Here is a 15,887-nt window from a genome sequence, read left to right on the forward strand (position 1 = left end):
GAACTGATGAATTTACAGTAAAATTAAGATGAGTATTCCTTTCCTTTCATGAAAATAATCTGATGTATCCTGGTGAATTTTTTTCATGTCAGAACAAATTTTGCAATGATAATTTCATATAATATTCAAATCTGTCATATTTCTTATTTTATCTATATAATTTACATAATATTTATGAGTAATATTTAAACTATATTTTTATGATTAGAGTTATTATTTGTTCTCCATAACAAATATTTTCTTTACTATTTTCTACTTCCATTTCAAACATATTGACTCTTTTTGCAAGTTTCCAATACCTATTACTATTTCAAATTTTTGTTGATTACATCTTAATTCAATATTTTTGTTCCTTTCTCTTTATTTTCTGAGGGCTGAAAAAGCAAAAAATTATTTGATTTTCTGTATTTATATATTTCTGTAATCTGTATTTGCCTTTCCATATTTATGCAGCCTATGTTCTTTTGCTAATGATGCAGTAGTGAAAATTATTTTTTTATGGAACATGAATGGACTGATGTTATGGGTACAGTTATAGTAAAGCGAATTGGAGTGTGATCTACATCATCTGAAATTCATAGCCCTTTATTTTTTATGATAGTATTAACTGTTAGAATTTGTCTGTTTTTCCTGTTGTTTTAGAAAGGTAAGCCTATAAAAGTAAAGTAATTGCAAAGAAAATACTAAATGATATTTGCTTTGATATTTGTTACATCTAAATTACTAGTTTGCCACGTTCTTCCATCAGTTTGGGTTTTTTTTTTGTTTTGTTTTGTTTTTTCCCCCTAAAGCTTTTTCAGCTTACCTGGTTCAATGAAATATATTTTATATGCAAAGCAAAAGATTTAGGGTAAGTCTAATTGAAATTTAAACCAAGATTTTTTATTGCTCTTATAGATTAAAGAAGCAACAAATAAAGAAATTCCTGAAAAAAAAAAAAAATAAAAATCTATGCCCATCTGATTCTTTAGGTCAGTGTGGAGCTTTGCAAAATGTATAAGCCCTATTCATTTAAAATGAGATATAAAGATCTTGATGTTGCTACCTTTTTATCACAGTTCTCTACTCTGGGAGATAGGAATTAAGAAGTTATACCCTACATCACAGCATCTTTACATTACCTGTGATCAATCATAGTATTCAGTAATGCCTTTTTATTTCTTATCATTCTCTTATATTTGAACTCATTAGAATATTCATTCAAAGAATTAAGAGGATTTATTTATTTTCATTTTTCTACATTTTCCTTTGTCTTTCTCAGCTGTTTACTTTTATTGTTAGATTTGATATTAAAGAAGAGCAAAGTAAAATCAGAAAGCCAGTTTATTAATAGTCCATCTTCTCTATTAGATAGTAGTTATAGTGGCAGAGTAATGACAAAATCTATTTGTTTTAAGACATTTATTTGGAAAAAAAACATGAAACCTATTAGTATGTGTGGCAGAAACAAGATCCATAGCTGTGTACCCACAATTTATTTGATCTTTGATAATGCATCCAGATATTTTCTTTTATAATTAGATTGTAAATTTCAGCAGGAAAGGTCCTTTGTCATATGTTTATCTTATTCTTTGCTCTATGCAGACCAATTCTTTCAAGAATGTCTTTGAGTATCTACAATAAAAGTAGTATGTAATGAAGATTCATTTAAAAATATTGTACTCCATTTGCTATGCAACATTTCCCTTACAGAAGCCAACAGGAGACATTACAATATACACAGATTTTCTTTCATTTTTCTCATCCCTGAATTCTCAAGTTGTGCATGCCTATGTAGTTTCAAGCTAAGGATTAAGAAAGATAGGATTTTTCACACTAGTCTGAAGGTTCCCAACTGAACAGAGGAACACTGTCCTCTGAAGTACCTTTAGTGTCCACATAAAATTCATTCAGTTGCATTTTTTTTTTCCTAACTATTTTCATCTATTAAATGATTGGCTTTCAGACATGAGCTGATAGGAGTAGTTCTGTGTACCAGGATAGGGAACTTCTGTCTTTCATGTGACTTGGAAATTAATTTAAATCTCCCCAGATAAATGTCTGCATATCTATAATTTGGATACTTAATTACTTCTGTCCAAGAGGGAAATGCCTTTATCTCTCTGTCCTGTTCTGTTTACCAAAGAAACATATCTAATTATTTCAGTCTGCCCTAAAGCAAACTAGTACGTGTTACTGGCTGGCAGGGTATTTATGAATTCTTTGGCCAAATGTATAATACCAAAAGAGGGATAATAATTTTCTTATTTACATGAAGAAAAAAAAAATGTGTTCTCCTTCCTACCATAATTGTACCAATTTTCCACAAGAAATTAAATTTTGTGCTTTCCCTAGTTTCCTATATCAGAATTACCAACTAACTGCCATTGAAAACATTGGCACATTGCTTCCTTGTGTATTTCAGATCTCTCTTTCATTAAGAAGACATATGCTCATTTGCTGTCTTTCTGAAAAAGTGTAGCTCATTCTGCAGCACAGTAAAAGTAAGATGAGAGAGAATATTTTTTCTGCAATTTCTGCAACAAAACATGAAGTACCTAGTAATCTACATCAATTTCATGCGTTAACATATACTAAATTTAAATCAAGTTAATGTTTTAGAATGATTCTATATATTCATGGCAAATGATTATAGTTATGACAAGAAGTAAACTCAGGTCTCAAAGTATGGTTTCTATTCTTCCAGCTTTATGCTTCACTAGCATTTTGATTCTTAGTAGACTAGCTATCTTGATATAAAATCCTGCTGAGGTCAGGTATTTTAACATTTTACTGCCTTTTATCACTTACCTGATAAGCATCCACTTTGTATTTTGATTCAGTAGTTTTCTGTTGTGTTTCTACTGGCTTTCTAAAAGATTCTGAAGCTGTAATTTCTGATTATTGCTTCAGTGGTAAAAACATACTTATTCAGGAGAAAACATAGTCATATTTAGTTTCTTAGTCTCTACTTTCTGTTGCATTGATTCTAACTTTTCTTCCTGTGTTCTCTAGATTTTTTCCTGATCTGCCCCTAATTTTTGATTTCCTAGATAAATGGCTAGCATGCACTGCTTTTATGCTATTTTTACTATCATTTATTGTCAATTACAGGCAAAAAATAAGCAACAAAAAAAAAGATGAACATATTTGAGAAAAAAATTATCACAAGGGAGGATTTTTTTTTTTTCCCCAATTCCAATTTTTATTACTATCATTATTATTATTACTCCAAATAAAGAATGAGAGAAGGGAACAGGACTGCTGGAAGGTTTCAAAAAAGAATAGTGCTAGAATCATGAAAGTATCAAATGAAGGGTGCAAAGGGAACCTGGGAGTATGAGAAGAGTACAGCTGTACAATTTTTTGCATTGAAATAATTTTGCTATTTCAAATTTGTATGTAATTCCACTGGAAAAAAGGTACTCTTTTCAGTCTTTTGTGTATGAATTGTGTTGGATGAGAAAAGGAGAAATTCAATATTGACTCTGAAAGTAAAATGGAAGCATCTTAAATCAGTTACTCATTTGATTGATTCTTACAGAAAGGGGTAAGCATTTTATTAACAATTGTTATTTTCTATTAGGAAAGATTTTTTTAATTTTTTTTTTTTAAGATTCAGACAGCACTGTCAGATCTTTTTAAAGGCCAAGATAAACTTTTTTAAAAAGTTTTCAGTGTGTCCAAATTTGAAAACAAATAACATTAAAAAAAAGAGAAGTAAAAAAATAATAATTTAGTCCCTTTATAACCTGTTATAATTATGTTGTGGGGCTCATTTTTATGTATTCGTTACCTTTTGTTAATGTATAATTTTTTAATCATTTAATCACTTACAAATTCAGTAATAGCCAGGGTTTTTTTGTTTGTTTGCTTTATTAAGAAATGAAAGAAACCCATGTATTGAATAAGATTAAATCTCAATCAGATTTAGCCTTCTCATTTGAACATTCATTTATTTGTGCGTAGTTTTAACTACCAAAGCTGGAATTCTTACAATCCTGCTATACTCTGCTTGAGTGATATTGTACTCTCATGAGGTTTGATGGACTTCCACAGAATTATAGAATATCCTGAGTTGGCAGGGACCCACAAAGGTCATATAGACCAACTCCTGGCTTCACACAGAATTATCCAAAGTCAAAAACATTTTTGGCAGTGGCGTGTAAATGCTTCTTGAACTCCAGCAGCTTGGGAACATGACCACTGTTCTGGGGAGCCCATTCCAGTGCCCACTACCCTTTGGTAAAGAACCTTTCCCTAACACTCAACCTAATAATCCGCTGATGCAGCTCCATGCCATTCCCTCAGGCTCTGTCACTGTCACAGAGAGTAATGCTCAGAGCTGCCCCTCCACTCCCTATGAGGAGCTGCAGCTGCCATGAGGCCTCCCCTCACCTCCTCTGCTCTGGGCTGAGCACACTCAGGGACCTCAGATTCTCCTGCTCCTCCATACCCTTGACTATCTTAATTTTTATTCATTCATTCATTCGTTCGTTTGTTTGTTTGTTTGTTTGTTTGCTCTGTAGGTTTTAAAAGTAGCTTTTTGTTTTCTTGGGTGTCTTATTTCTTCAAATTCCCTTCTTTAAACAAAACAAAGAAGATTTAAGCTTTCTCACTTGAAGGAAATTGCCAAGGGATACCTTTATATGGGGTACTTAAATCTAGATGATTAAATATTATTTTTATTAATGTCATCAATTTGATGAATTTTAGAAGAGATTCCTCATTTTTAATTCTGAGTGACTTGTGATGTAGACATTCTTCCATCCAACCTTGATATATATATATCATATATATATATATATATATCAAGGTTGGATATATATGTATATATAAAATGTATTTCACTATAAGAAAGTGTTTGTTCTAAATGAACAAATCACATATCTGTCATTGTCATCTTTGCATACTTAAAATAGTAATTTTGGTTTTATGGTTTCTTAGCCACTGTGAAATGTAAGAGTTTTACTACTTCAAAGTAGATAGCTTCTTCCAGGTGCCTTTATCCTAGGGAATTGAATTTGTTTACTATTTCCATATCGAACACCACAACAATCATGCCAGAAGCTATAGATTATTTATTTACTTGTTTATTTATTTTTCTGATTAGTATCTCAGTTGGTAGTGCAACAGCTTTTCTATTTCAGAGAAAGCTTCTTGTTTCAGATTATTATAGTGTCAGGCTTGCTACCAGTATCTGGTGTCTGCACATAGTAGATTTATATGCAAATTTCTAGTAGGGAAAGTCCCTGTTATTCTCAACATAACAGCCAATACTCCCGGGAACTTTGGTTGAGTGTTTCATACACTGAAGACCTCCTTCTGGCAATAGATTATATTAGTGTCTTTTTCTGAATCATTACTTTAGACGCCTAAATTCATAATTTTCACCTAATGCAAAAAAATAAAAAAATCCACAAGTGTTTGAACCATACTCTCAGATGCAGCTTAATGTTTAAGTAGTTGTGTGTGGAGTTGGATTCAGTGATCCTCATGTGTCCTTTCCAGATCAGAATATTTCATTCTGTGATTCTATGTATGACTATTAATTTCCAGTGTATCACAGGGTTATTTTCTAGTAAACTAAACTGCAGATGTACTGAAAATTACAGTATATGTATTATTTTAAAGCCAAAATTAAAGTGTCATCCTACAGTAGACTTACAGAATAAGGTATAAATTATTTAAATATAGTTGTATGTTAGACCATCTCAGAAGTCTCTTGCTTTTCATGTCTTCATCATGGGAAAATGTGGTGGTACTCAAATAAAAGGCTGATTGAAATGCAACGGATGTGATTATAAAGGCTGTCATTCATTTTACTGATCTGATCAGAAATAAAAGTACATCTTAATAATTTACATGTCAACATGAAAGTATTTGAGAATTGATTTTAAAATTATATCTGCAATTTTGCATGCTGCAGCACTGGCTTTTTTGTTAGCATATTTGGTTGAGTGATTTAACTACATTTTTAGCTCTTTTGTGGAGCAAACTATATTTGAAGTTACAAGAAATATTAGCTGGTTTAGGAATAACAAGTGGGAATTAATGGGGAAAAAAAAAGATGAATGGACAAAGTTATTTGTTTTATGATTAAATTTTGTATTTTAATAAGACTAATATTTACAAGCTTTTACAAACTGAAAAAAGTATCAGTAAAATAAGACAGTTATAGCTGAAATATGCTATTTATTTTTGTAAAAACTCAATTATTATACCAAAGGTAGTTGGCTATGAAAAATGAGGATTGCATGCAATTAACTCTCAGTTGTGTACCAAAATGAACCAGAACTTGTTTCTGTGTGAAACTGGACTCACCTTCCTCCTATGAAAAATATGGGACTTCTTTGTTGTCTTTTGTTTGTTATTGTTTAATTTTATGTTTTCTTGCTTTTCTTTTGTTGTTTTGATTTGATTTGATTTACTCCTTTGGATGCTGTTACTACAAATAAGTTTCTTGCCAGATTTTCTGTATCAAAGAAAGCCAAGGAAATAATTCTTGCATTGAGAAAATTCTGTGACTAGGCATTCAGAGTCAGGTGGCTGCTTGAAAAGACAAATCTTAGATGAAAAGGAACCAGTGTCGGCTTACATACAGTATTTTTAAGCAACTTACTTAGAGACAGACAGAGTGATAGACAGACCTACTTAGTTATTTTCAACTTTTCGAAGTTTCAAAGGAATTTTTTCACTATCTAGTTTTAACTTTCTTTCAATTAATTTGGGACTTAATAAATATTCAGATAAATAATTGCATACCTCTTCACAGAGAGAGAATGACAAGGTAGAAATGAAAAGAAAGAAAGAAGAAAAAAAGCCTTTTTTCTTTCTTAGCAAAGACTTTACTCTTCAAATATATTTTGATTTTATCAGAGATACCATCATTCCTCGAGGGGTGGAGAAACTGTAACAGTTTTTTGACAGCTTCATTGCAAGAAAGAGCCTCTGGAGCCTGAAACCTCTGTCCAGAGTGTCTGTGATAGAATAAATTAACATATGATTTTCCTTCTCTTTGAAGCTATGGCAATATTTTAGCTAAATATGATTTATAATAACTTAAGTGTTACAAAATAAGAAGATAACCATGCTCTCTAGAGCATGACCTAAAAATGTAGGAGCAGCAATTAGCCAAAAGGAATTTTCTCCTTCTGTCAAGGGCACATTTAAATTTAATTTATAAAAACAGTAGATAAGTAGATAAGTAACATAAAACTTTTTTTTTTTTTTTTTAATCAGCATTTTAGTCAAAGTAACTATGATATGCTATCATCTCCCATTGCTGAATCTTTTTGCAGGGATACCAGACCTGTTTTCTGGGTGGAGCAACTATCTTCATGGAAAAGTAATACATGTATTTAACACTGTTCTTTGGCACTGGTATCATCTAGTTTCATGTAAAACTATTGAAGGAGGAAGTTCTGTACAGGCTCCCATATATACTCATCTGACATTTATTGATCATGAACAAGAGATCTCTACTAGCTGAAGAAGTTCCTCTTTATTGGGTGGAACGTATATGTGGAATTTCTCTGTTTCAGAGAAATATTTCTGTTCCAAAAGTCAACATCAATTCCCATTTTGAAATGGGAACAAATAATTGCCTCCAACTTTATTCTGTGCCCTCACATTCAGATTTTAAGGCCATCCAGTGTTATGAGTTTACTGAGGCACTTCAAATATTGGTTCACCTTTTAAACAATGGAGAAAGGAAGTGCTTCAAGTTCACGTAGAGTGGAAGTTGCCTAGTTTAACAAAATGTGAACATGACCTATCCCAGGGATGACTTAAATATATGATAACATAAAAATTTTAGTGGGAATATTTAAACTGAAAAAAAAAGCTTATTTTTCATCTGAGCTGGTTTTTGTTTTTGTTTTTGTTTTTAATAGTTTTAATGTAGTTTTAATATGAGGCTTCAATTCTGCTAATTATCTAATTTTATTTTGTATTTTTGCTTATGTACTTTTGAAAAAGCACATTTTCCTTTTAACAAAATTTAATAAATTCTTGTTTAAAGAAAATATTTATTCAAAATAAATTCTATGTAAATTACAAAAAAATAAAGGTAACATCTATTTCTTGCTCCTTTCCTTTTAAAGGGACCTATTCTCAGAGCAATTACAGGCAAGCCATGCTCAATTTTTTCAGACAGCAGAAATTTACAAAGTATAATTCAGTCCCAGGAGAATTTTCTATGGTTTGAAGGGTGGGATTATTTGTTCAAATAGACTTTTGAAAGCCATTTTATAAAGTATCTAAGAAGTTGAATTCAAGAAGCTTGAAGATAATATTTTGAACATCTAGAAAATGTATGAATGTTTATAATTTCTACTCCTTCTTATCCTAGTTTCATTCAGACAGGTTTGTGCAGTCACTTGTTCCATCTATCTTTCCCCTGATAACAATTTACCTTCTGGCCAATTTAATAAAATTTGATGCACAAGAACAGAACCCCAAACAGGAAATGCTCCAGATTTTATGAAATTCAGAGCTTAGTAGAATGAGGGGGGAAAAAAAAGAAAGTATTTATACTCTCCAATTACATACTATACTAGGGAAAAGCTGTATCAAGATCTCTTCCCAGTCTGCCCCTTCATAGGATGATTTGGATTGAGTGATATCTCAGTGATTTCTTTCCCACTTCCTCCTGATGGCCATGTGGAGATCACACAACTCAGATGAAGTCACAGTGTAAGCTCATTTCTGCCCAGATGACAGGTGGAAAAGAGACCATGGAAGGAACCAAAAATAAGGTATCTGTGGAACACAGCGGTAAACAGAGGCAGAAGTGTAATATACAGAGTAGACACCCTTTTGCAGGGAAAACAGCATAAGTCCCTGGGAAAAAGAGTTTAATTAGTTTAATTGTTCATTAAACAATATGTTTTGAATGGAAATTGATTTTAAATTCTCTCTCTTTTATAAATACTTCTGTGATAACACTGAAAAAAAAAAAAAAAACAGAGCCTTAGGAGCTGCTTAGGATTTTGTAAGGAGTAAATACCCTAGGAAATTGAAGAGAGCGTTATGATTATATGAGGCATTTAAGGTAAACAGTGTAATGAGAATGTTATGTACATTCGTAAGTGCATATTTACAACCTGAAATTAATATCTCTATTTCAGCACTGCATATAAAATATAAACACTAGATTTCTGAGTTTTAGGATTTACTACAAACACCCACATGTACATGGATTTCATAGTTGAAAGACACTTTTTAGTTGTGTACCACCCTTTGCACCTCAGAATATACGTCTGCTTCTGAAGGTAGAAATGAATGAATGATGAATTGGAATGATGAATTATTTTTATATATTTAATGGAGCATAACTTTTTCTTCCTATACCCACACATGTTTCTAGCTGTCTCTCTCCACCAATGGATGCACTGTTGAAAGCTTTGAAAAAAATCCAGAATTACAAAGTTGCTAACAGAGCATGTGGGAGAATAGCACATGCAGGTGAGCTAAAGATTAAGGCATTCTTGATGTGCAAGTAAATGTGTTTAGGCAGAACTTAGTATATGATCAAAGTTGAGTACACAGGAGTTTAATTTTTTTTAAAATTCATAAAATCACTTTGGATGTTCATAAAATCTTAATAAGCATTTTCCTTCTTTTGAGAACATCCTTTGTTATTGTTGTTCTTTTTGTTTTGTTTTGTTTTGCTTTTTCCTGAATACACCACTGTGCTTTCATTTTTTACTTCTCCTATAGCTAGCATTCCTAAAACATAGTAACAGACTAATAATCTTGCTAGACTGTATAGCAACATGATATTTATCTTTTTTTTTTTAATTTTGAGTTTATCTATTTTTTATTAAAATTGATTTTTTTCTGAAATAGATGATAGTTTTAAAATTGAAACACAAGTCTTAATATGGTATGATTTTTCTCAGGACTTTAAACATAGAATCATAAAAAATCAGTGGCTGGCGGTTATATCTGGCTGTTGTGTCCAGGAGATTATTTAGTTTAATCTTCTGCTCAAAGCAAGGCTGAATTTGAACCTAGAAACAGATTTCCCAGTGAGTTTTTAAAACAAGCTTTGAATATCAAGGCTGCAATTCCACTGCATCCCTGGACAAGCTGTTCCATGCTTAATCATTCACAAAGTTAAAATAACTTTCTTTTAATCATAGCTTTCTTTATGATAACCTGGGACTATTACATTTGGACTGCATCTAAAAGCTCATTTTCTAGTCTAAACTGATCATGTTACCTTCCTTTTTATGGCTTTATATCTTAATTAGCAATGTTATAGAAGAGGGATGAGTCACATTTCTTTTTTATTAGTTTTAGCCTTGTTTGGGTAGATGATGAAAAAGAAGTGATAAAATGGTGGTGTCTTCAGTTAGAAAACTGCAAGATTATCACAGTTGTATCATAGTAGAAAAGCATTTATTTCAACTAAATTCATCCAGAGATTACTTTTTAACTAATGTAACTGTGTGTATGAAATGTTTAGAACAAGTTACTAGAAGTATTCTGAGAATTCTTCACAGTCACAACTGCCTGCATAAATGCAACATTCTTTAAAGTTTTCTTAAATGACTTAGCTGTAGGATTAGAAGGTGTTTTGAGCAAGTTTGTTGATGATATTAAATTGGGAGGAGCTGTTGACACTACTGAGGGTGGAGAGACCTCCACCCTCTTGCAGCAAGATCTAGACAAATTAGCATGCTGGGCAACCACCAGCTGCATGAAATTTATTAAAAACAAGGGCCAAGTTCTGTACCTGGGAAGGGATAACCCTGGCTGTACATATGGACATGAGGATGAGACTGGAGAGCAGACCTGCTGAAAGGAATTTGGGAGTCTTGGTCAAAGGCAAGTTGAACATGAGTGAACAGTGTGCACAGGCAGCCAGGATGACCAACCATGCCCTGGGATGCATCAGGCTCAGATGGGTGAGATACCTTGCTCTACACTGTGCTGCTGCAGCAAGTACTCAAGTACTGTGCGTAGTTTTGAGTGCCACAGTACAAAAAGGGTGTAAAATTATTATAGTGTCCAAAGGAGATCTACAAAGATAGGCAAGTTAATAGGACAGAAGGTGTAGGAGGAAAAGCTGAAGTCCCTTAGTTTGTTCAGGCTGCAGAAAAGAAGTCTGAGAGGAGACCTCATCACAGCCTATGGATTCTTCATAAGAGAACAGAATGAAGCTGCAAAAGGGGAGAGTTAAGTTGGATATCAGGAAAAGATTCTTCACTGAGTTGGTGGTTAGGCAGGTTCCCTAGGGCAGTGGTCATGTCACTGAACTTGCCAAAGTTAAAGAGAAGCACCTAGAAAATGCTCTCAGGCATATGGTCTGATTACAGGGTCATCCTTTGTGGGAGCTGGACACAGTGATCCTTATGGATCCCTTCCAAATCTCGATATTCTATGAACGTTTCTGGATAAATTGCTAAGGTAACGGTCACTGTTTACATGGCTATCATGGAATCTAATTCAGGTGCAACTCCTGCTTCAATATAAAAGCACTGAAACTGCAATTGGTTTCCTTTACTGATACAAGTGAATTTAAAAAACAGTGAAATTAGTGCAAATGCAGTTAATTCAAATTAAACTGAATTACAATTAAGTGATTCTATCGAAAGCAATTCATAATCCTACACCAAACTGAAACACTGAAATATAAGCAAATCATCTTTTAGTGTTTGTTTATTTTCTTAGATTTTTGCACTGGAGGAGCACAGATTATGTGGAATTCTATTGCTCTGTTGATACTTAGTTTTGTCTTGTATGTTTTGTCAGTGTTGGGAGAGAACGCTCCTTTGATTAACTTCAAAAATACACTGTAATCAATGCTGTAAACTTTTATTTTGAAATTAAATGCATTAGCAGAAATGTGCATGAATGTTGTTTCTTTGCAATTGAGGAAGAGATAGTGAGGATAAGCAATCAAATCTTGAAAATAGGATTAACAATGCATTCTGAAATACTGAGACACTGTGAATCTTTCTTTTCCAATGAAGAAAATAAGAAGGAAAAGTACATTACAAACACCATCTGCAATCTTGTATTGTTGGCCTAAAGATCAATAAGGATATTATTTTAGCACATTCACTAATTTAAATGCTGCTTATGCATAACTTAATGATAATCTTGTAACATCACTTGCTATTTTTTGTCTATTTACAAGGCAAAGAAGGTTATGATATGGAGGGTGTATAAAGAGAGAGTTTCAGTACCGGTTTAGCAAAAGATGTTAATCCATATTGGGTGGAGGAAAACAAACCCATGAGACAGAGCTTAGAGACTGCTACTAATACATAAAATTAAAAATTAAACCAAACAACCAAATAAGCAGACAAACCCAACCTGTTTTAGTAGTATCTAGCTTCCATAAGCAAGGGCTATTGTCATGAGTGTTTACGTCAAAGTTTTTGAAAGCCTGCAATACTACATATCTGTGAGTCATGGAGATCACAGGTAAGTGATGTAAAATGTTTGGATTTCATTTCACAGAGAGCTGTGCAAAATATTGCAGCAAAGCTCAAAACTTTCCTTCCACTTTTTATATGTTTCTTTTCTCATATTAATGAAAGTTGATTGTACAACTGTATTTATCAAGTGTGACATAAATTAATGCATTCAGTTTTTAAAAAAATAGAAAACTGAGATCAGAGGGAAATAATGAAATTAAATTTGTAATTCTGTACATGAGCAGGCACAGAAAACAACAGAAAAATAAAGTTTTCTAAAACAAGATGAATTTTGAAATATTTATGTAACATTTTAACAATATATGCGAGAATGTTTTAAAGACTAATTTATTACTAGTGACACATTTTTTCATTTAACATTAACATTGGAACATAAAGAATAGGACTCTGATCAGTTCATCCTACATTACACCAGCGAGCCACAGAGTGGTTTTTGAATTATTAATGTCTTATTAAGTGTCAGTATGATGAACTGTCTTTTGGAAGAAGTGGCAATGTCATCTTTAGACAGACACAGGGTTGTAATGTACACTGCACAACAGTATTTACATAATGTTCTCATAATGCTATCATATGGTACTTCAAAATCAAACTCTAAAAACACAGAGCAGGGAAAGATTAAAGTTTGATAAAGCTGAAATATATTCAGTATGAGCATCTGAAATTTGTAATTACTGCATGTAACTGTTTAACTATGTACTCCAGATTATTCTTGAATCTGCAACAGTTCTGGCTGACAAGATACAATATTAATTTTTAGCTAGATTGTTAATAGTACATGTAGGATTTTGCAGTAATAGAAAAAGAAATTCTAATTTTTCTTTAATAAGAGTAACAAATGAGAATGCAGTGAAAGTTGTAGTATTACAAGCAGGTAGTGTTCCTAAACAATTGCATCTAGAAGATATCATGTGTTCAATGAGCATGATGGAGTCTAAGAAACTGATGGGTTTCTTTTCTCTGTTTGGGAATCTGTGATTACTGGGGAAGTAGAAATTTTCAAATGTGACAAAGTATGTTTACTAGTAATCTGTCTGACAACACAGGCTTCCATACACTCAACCAGAACAGGAAATCTTAATCCCAGCAGCAATTTCAAGGAAAATATAGACAATGTCTTAGTGGGATTCAAATGCATTGTTTTAAAGTATCAAGGTATGACCTGTTGAATTTAATTTGCACAATGTGTGTCAATATGAGATCTCTGACATATAACACTTAGTGAGATGAAACTAAATTATATCAATACCAGCACTGAAAACAGTGAATAATCTAAAAGAACATTTGGGTTACTGAAAGCCTCACTGTTACAAATAACAGTGTTAAAAGTTCCAGTGGTTAAACGGCTTGTAACACCTTATAGCTGTGACACACTACTCTAATAAAAATGATTTAAAAAACCCTAATTAAATGCATAGCAACCTAAGACTTTCTAATGCCAGCAAGACACTACTGCTTGTTTGAAAACCTCCAATAAAGAGCTGATATTTAAATTCAGGGTTTTCTTTTTGTTTTTGTTTGGTTGGTTTTCTTTAATGCCACAGGCCTGTTTCCAAATGAAGCATGAATTCTTCACATACTGTCTTTCTTTTACAATATGATTTGTTCACAGAAATAGTCATTTTGAAAATTGTCACAAAATCTGAAAGAGCAGTCTGAGAAATCATTAGAAATGTAGGTTGATATTATTTTATAAAGCACTATAAACAGAATTCTGGATAACTAAATTCAAAAGCTTGAATATTAATGACCTAAATATTCTTTAACAATTAAAACAATACATTTGAATCCTCAGGCATTTTGTGCTCACCTGTGGTATAGCATGTTAACATAAGTGAAAACCATCCATAGAAACAGGTCAGTGTACAGGCTGGACAAATACAACTGCCTTTAGACAAAGACAATTTTATTAAGAGTTTGTCTCCAGCTAAATTGCACATAATACGGAAGCAGAAAAAAAAATGATAAATGGGAGAGTGATTCGGAAATAAGAATAAAGCAATGCCATGGACATTCTTTTTATTTTTTAGTTATTTACACATTTCCTGAGATGTAGCATAGTAACTCTGAATCTATAGTTTCTCTCGCTGCATCAGTTCTCCTGGCATTTAAATCAGGAATCTAGAAGTTTTGCAAAGATCCATACACATGGATACTCACAGAGATACTCTCTGGCAGACATACTTTCATATACACTGTGGCAGCTACATACGAAACATTTTCTTGAAATACACACATTTTCTGTGCACTGACAATAGTAAAGACACTAATTCATAGATTTTGTTTACATATTTATATTCTTTACATTTGTGACTAAGTGAGTTGTGTGTTTGTTGGTTGTTTTTGATTTGTTTTTGTATGTTTGCTTGTTTGTTCAAATATATCTCACAAAAGAAATCCAGAGCTAAATTTACTTTATTTTCTAGTACCCTAGAAATTGCTTCAGATATATATATGGGATTAATTAAATTTAATTTATTACTAATTATTTATTACTTATTTATCTATTTATTTATTTATTTATTATTAATAATACAGTTGTTTCCTGAAAATATCTCAAAAGACTTGAAGAAAATATATATCTATAGTGACTATTGTGCAATCACACCTTATCTGCATGTTCACTAAAACACATACATGTAGATAATAAAGTGTCATAAAAAATCTGAAATTAATGTATGTATATGTGTATATATACATTTAAACACATGCATACATATATACACAGGCTGCAAAGTAGTCTGGTTAGCGTTAGCTTTGCTTTCATTTTTCTTTTCACCATAGATTTTATTTTAGCAATTTTAGAATTATTTTAGAAGTGCATGTGGAAGTTAATTTCTTAAGGAATGAAATTACTACTGAGTAAAATATTGACTAAAAAAAAAATGAATAAATATATGCACATAATTAAATTCTGAATTTCTAGAGGTAAAATAAATGTGTACTTTTTCCTTTATCATTTGAGATAACAGACAGAAGAAAAAAAAAAAAGCACAGATGTGGGATGAATTGATATACATTTATTCTGAATAATGTAATGTTACTAGATTCTTTTTCTGTAGAGAATTGGACAGAATTCATTTCCTCAGCAGGAGGTTGCTGTTCTTTTGTTGCTGTTGTTGTTTGTTTGCTTTAAACAATGGTATTCTACAACAAATGAATTAAACATTACAATTGCTATCAAATAGCATATTAACCACACATTTATTTTATTCATATATAGCAATATTTTCGGTAATCAAAGAGACTGCTTGATTTCTTTTACTGTTGATTATTCAGTCTGTTATTAGTGTGAGTTTGTTTGCCATGCTTATGAAGCCACAAATCTTATGCAAAGCAGATTATTATACGTATCAGGTGGCAGAATTTTACAAATCATTTATAGAAGTAATTTACTATATTTTAGTACTTTAATTACATTAATTTCTGATTTAAGTGGAATGTGACTGCAAT

Source organism: Tetrao urogallus, assembly GCF_951394365.1.
Source record: "Tetrao urogallus genome assembly, chromosome: 1".
Lineage (NCBI taxonomy): Eukaryota > Metazoa > Chordata > Aves > Galliformes > Phasianidae > Tetrao > Tetrao urogallus.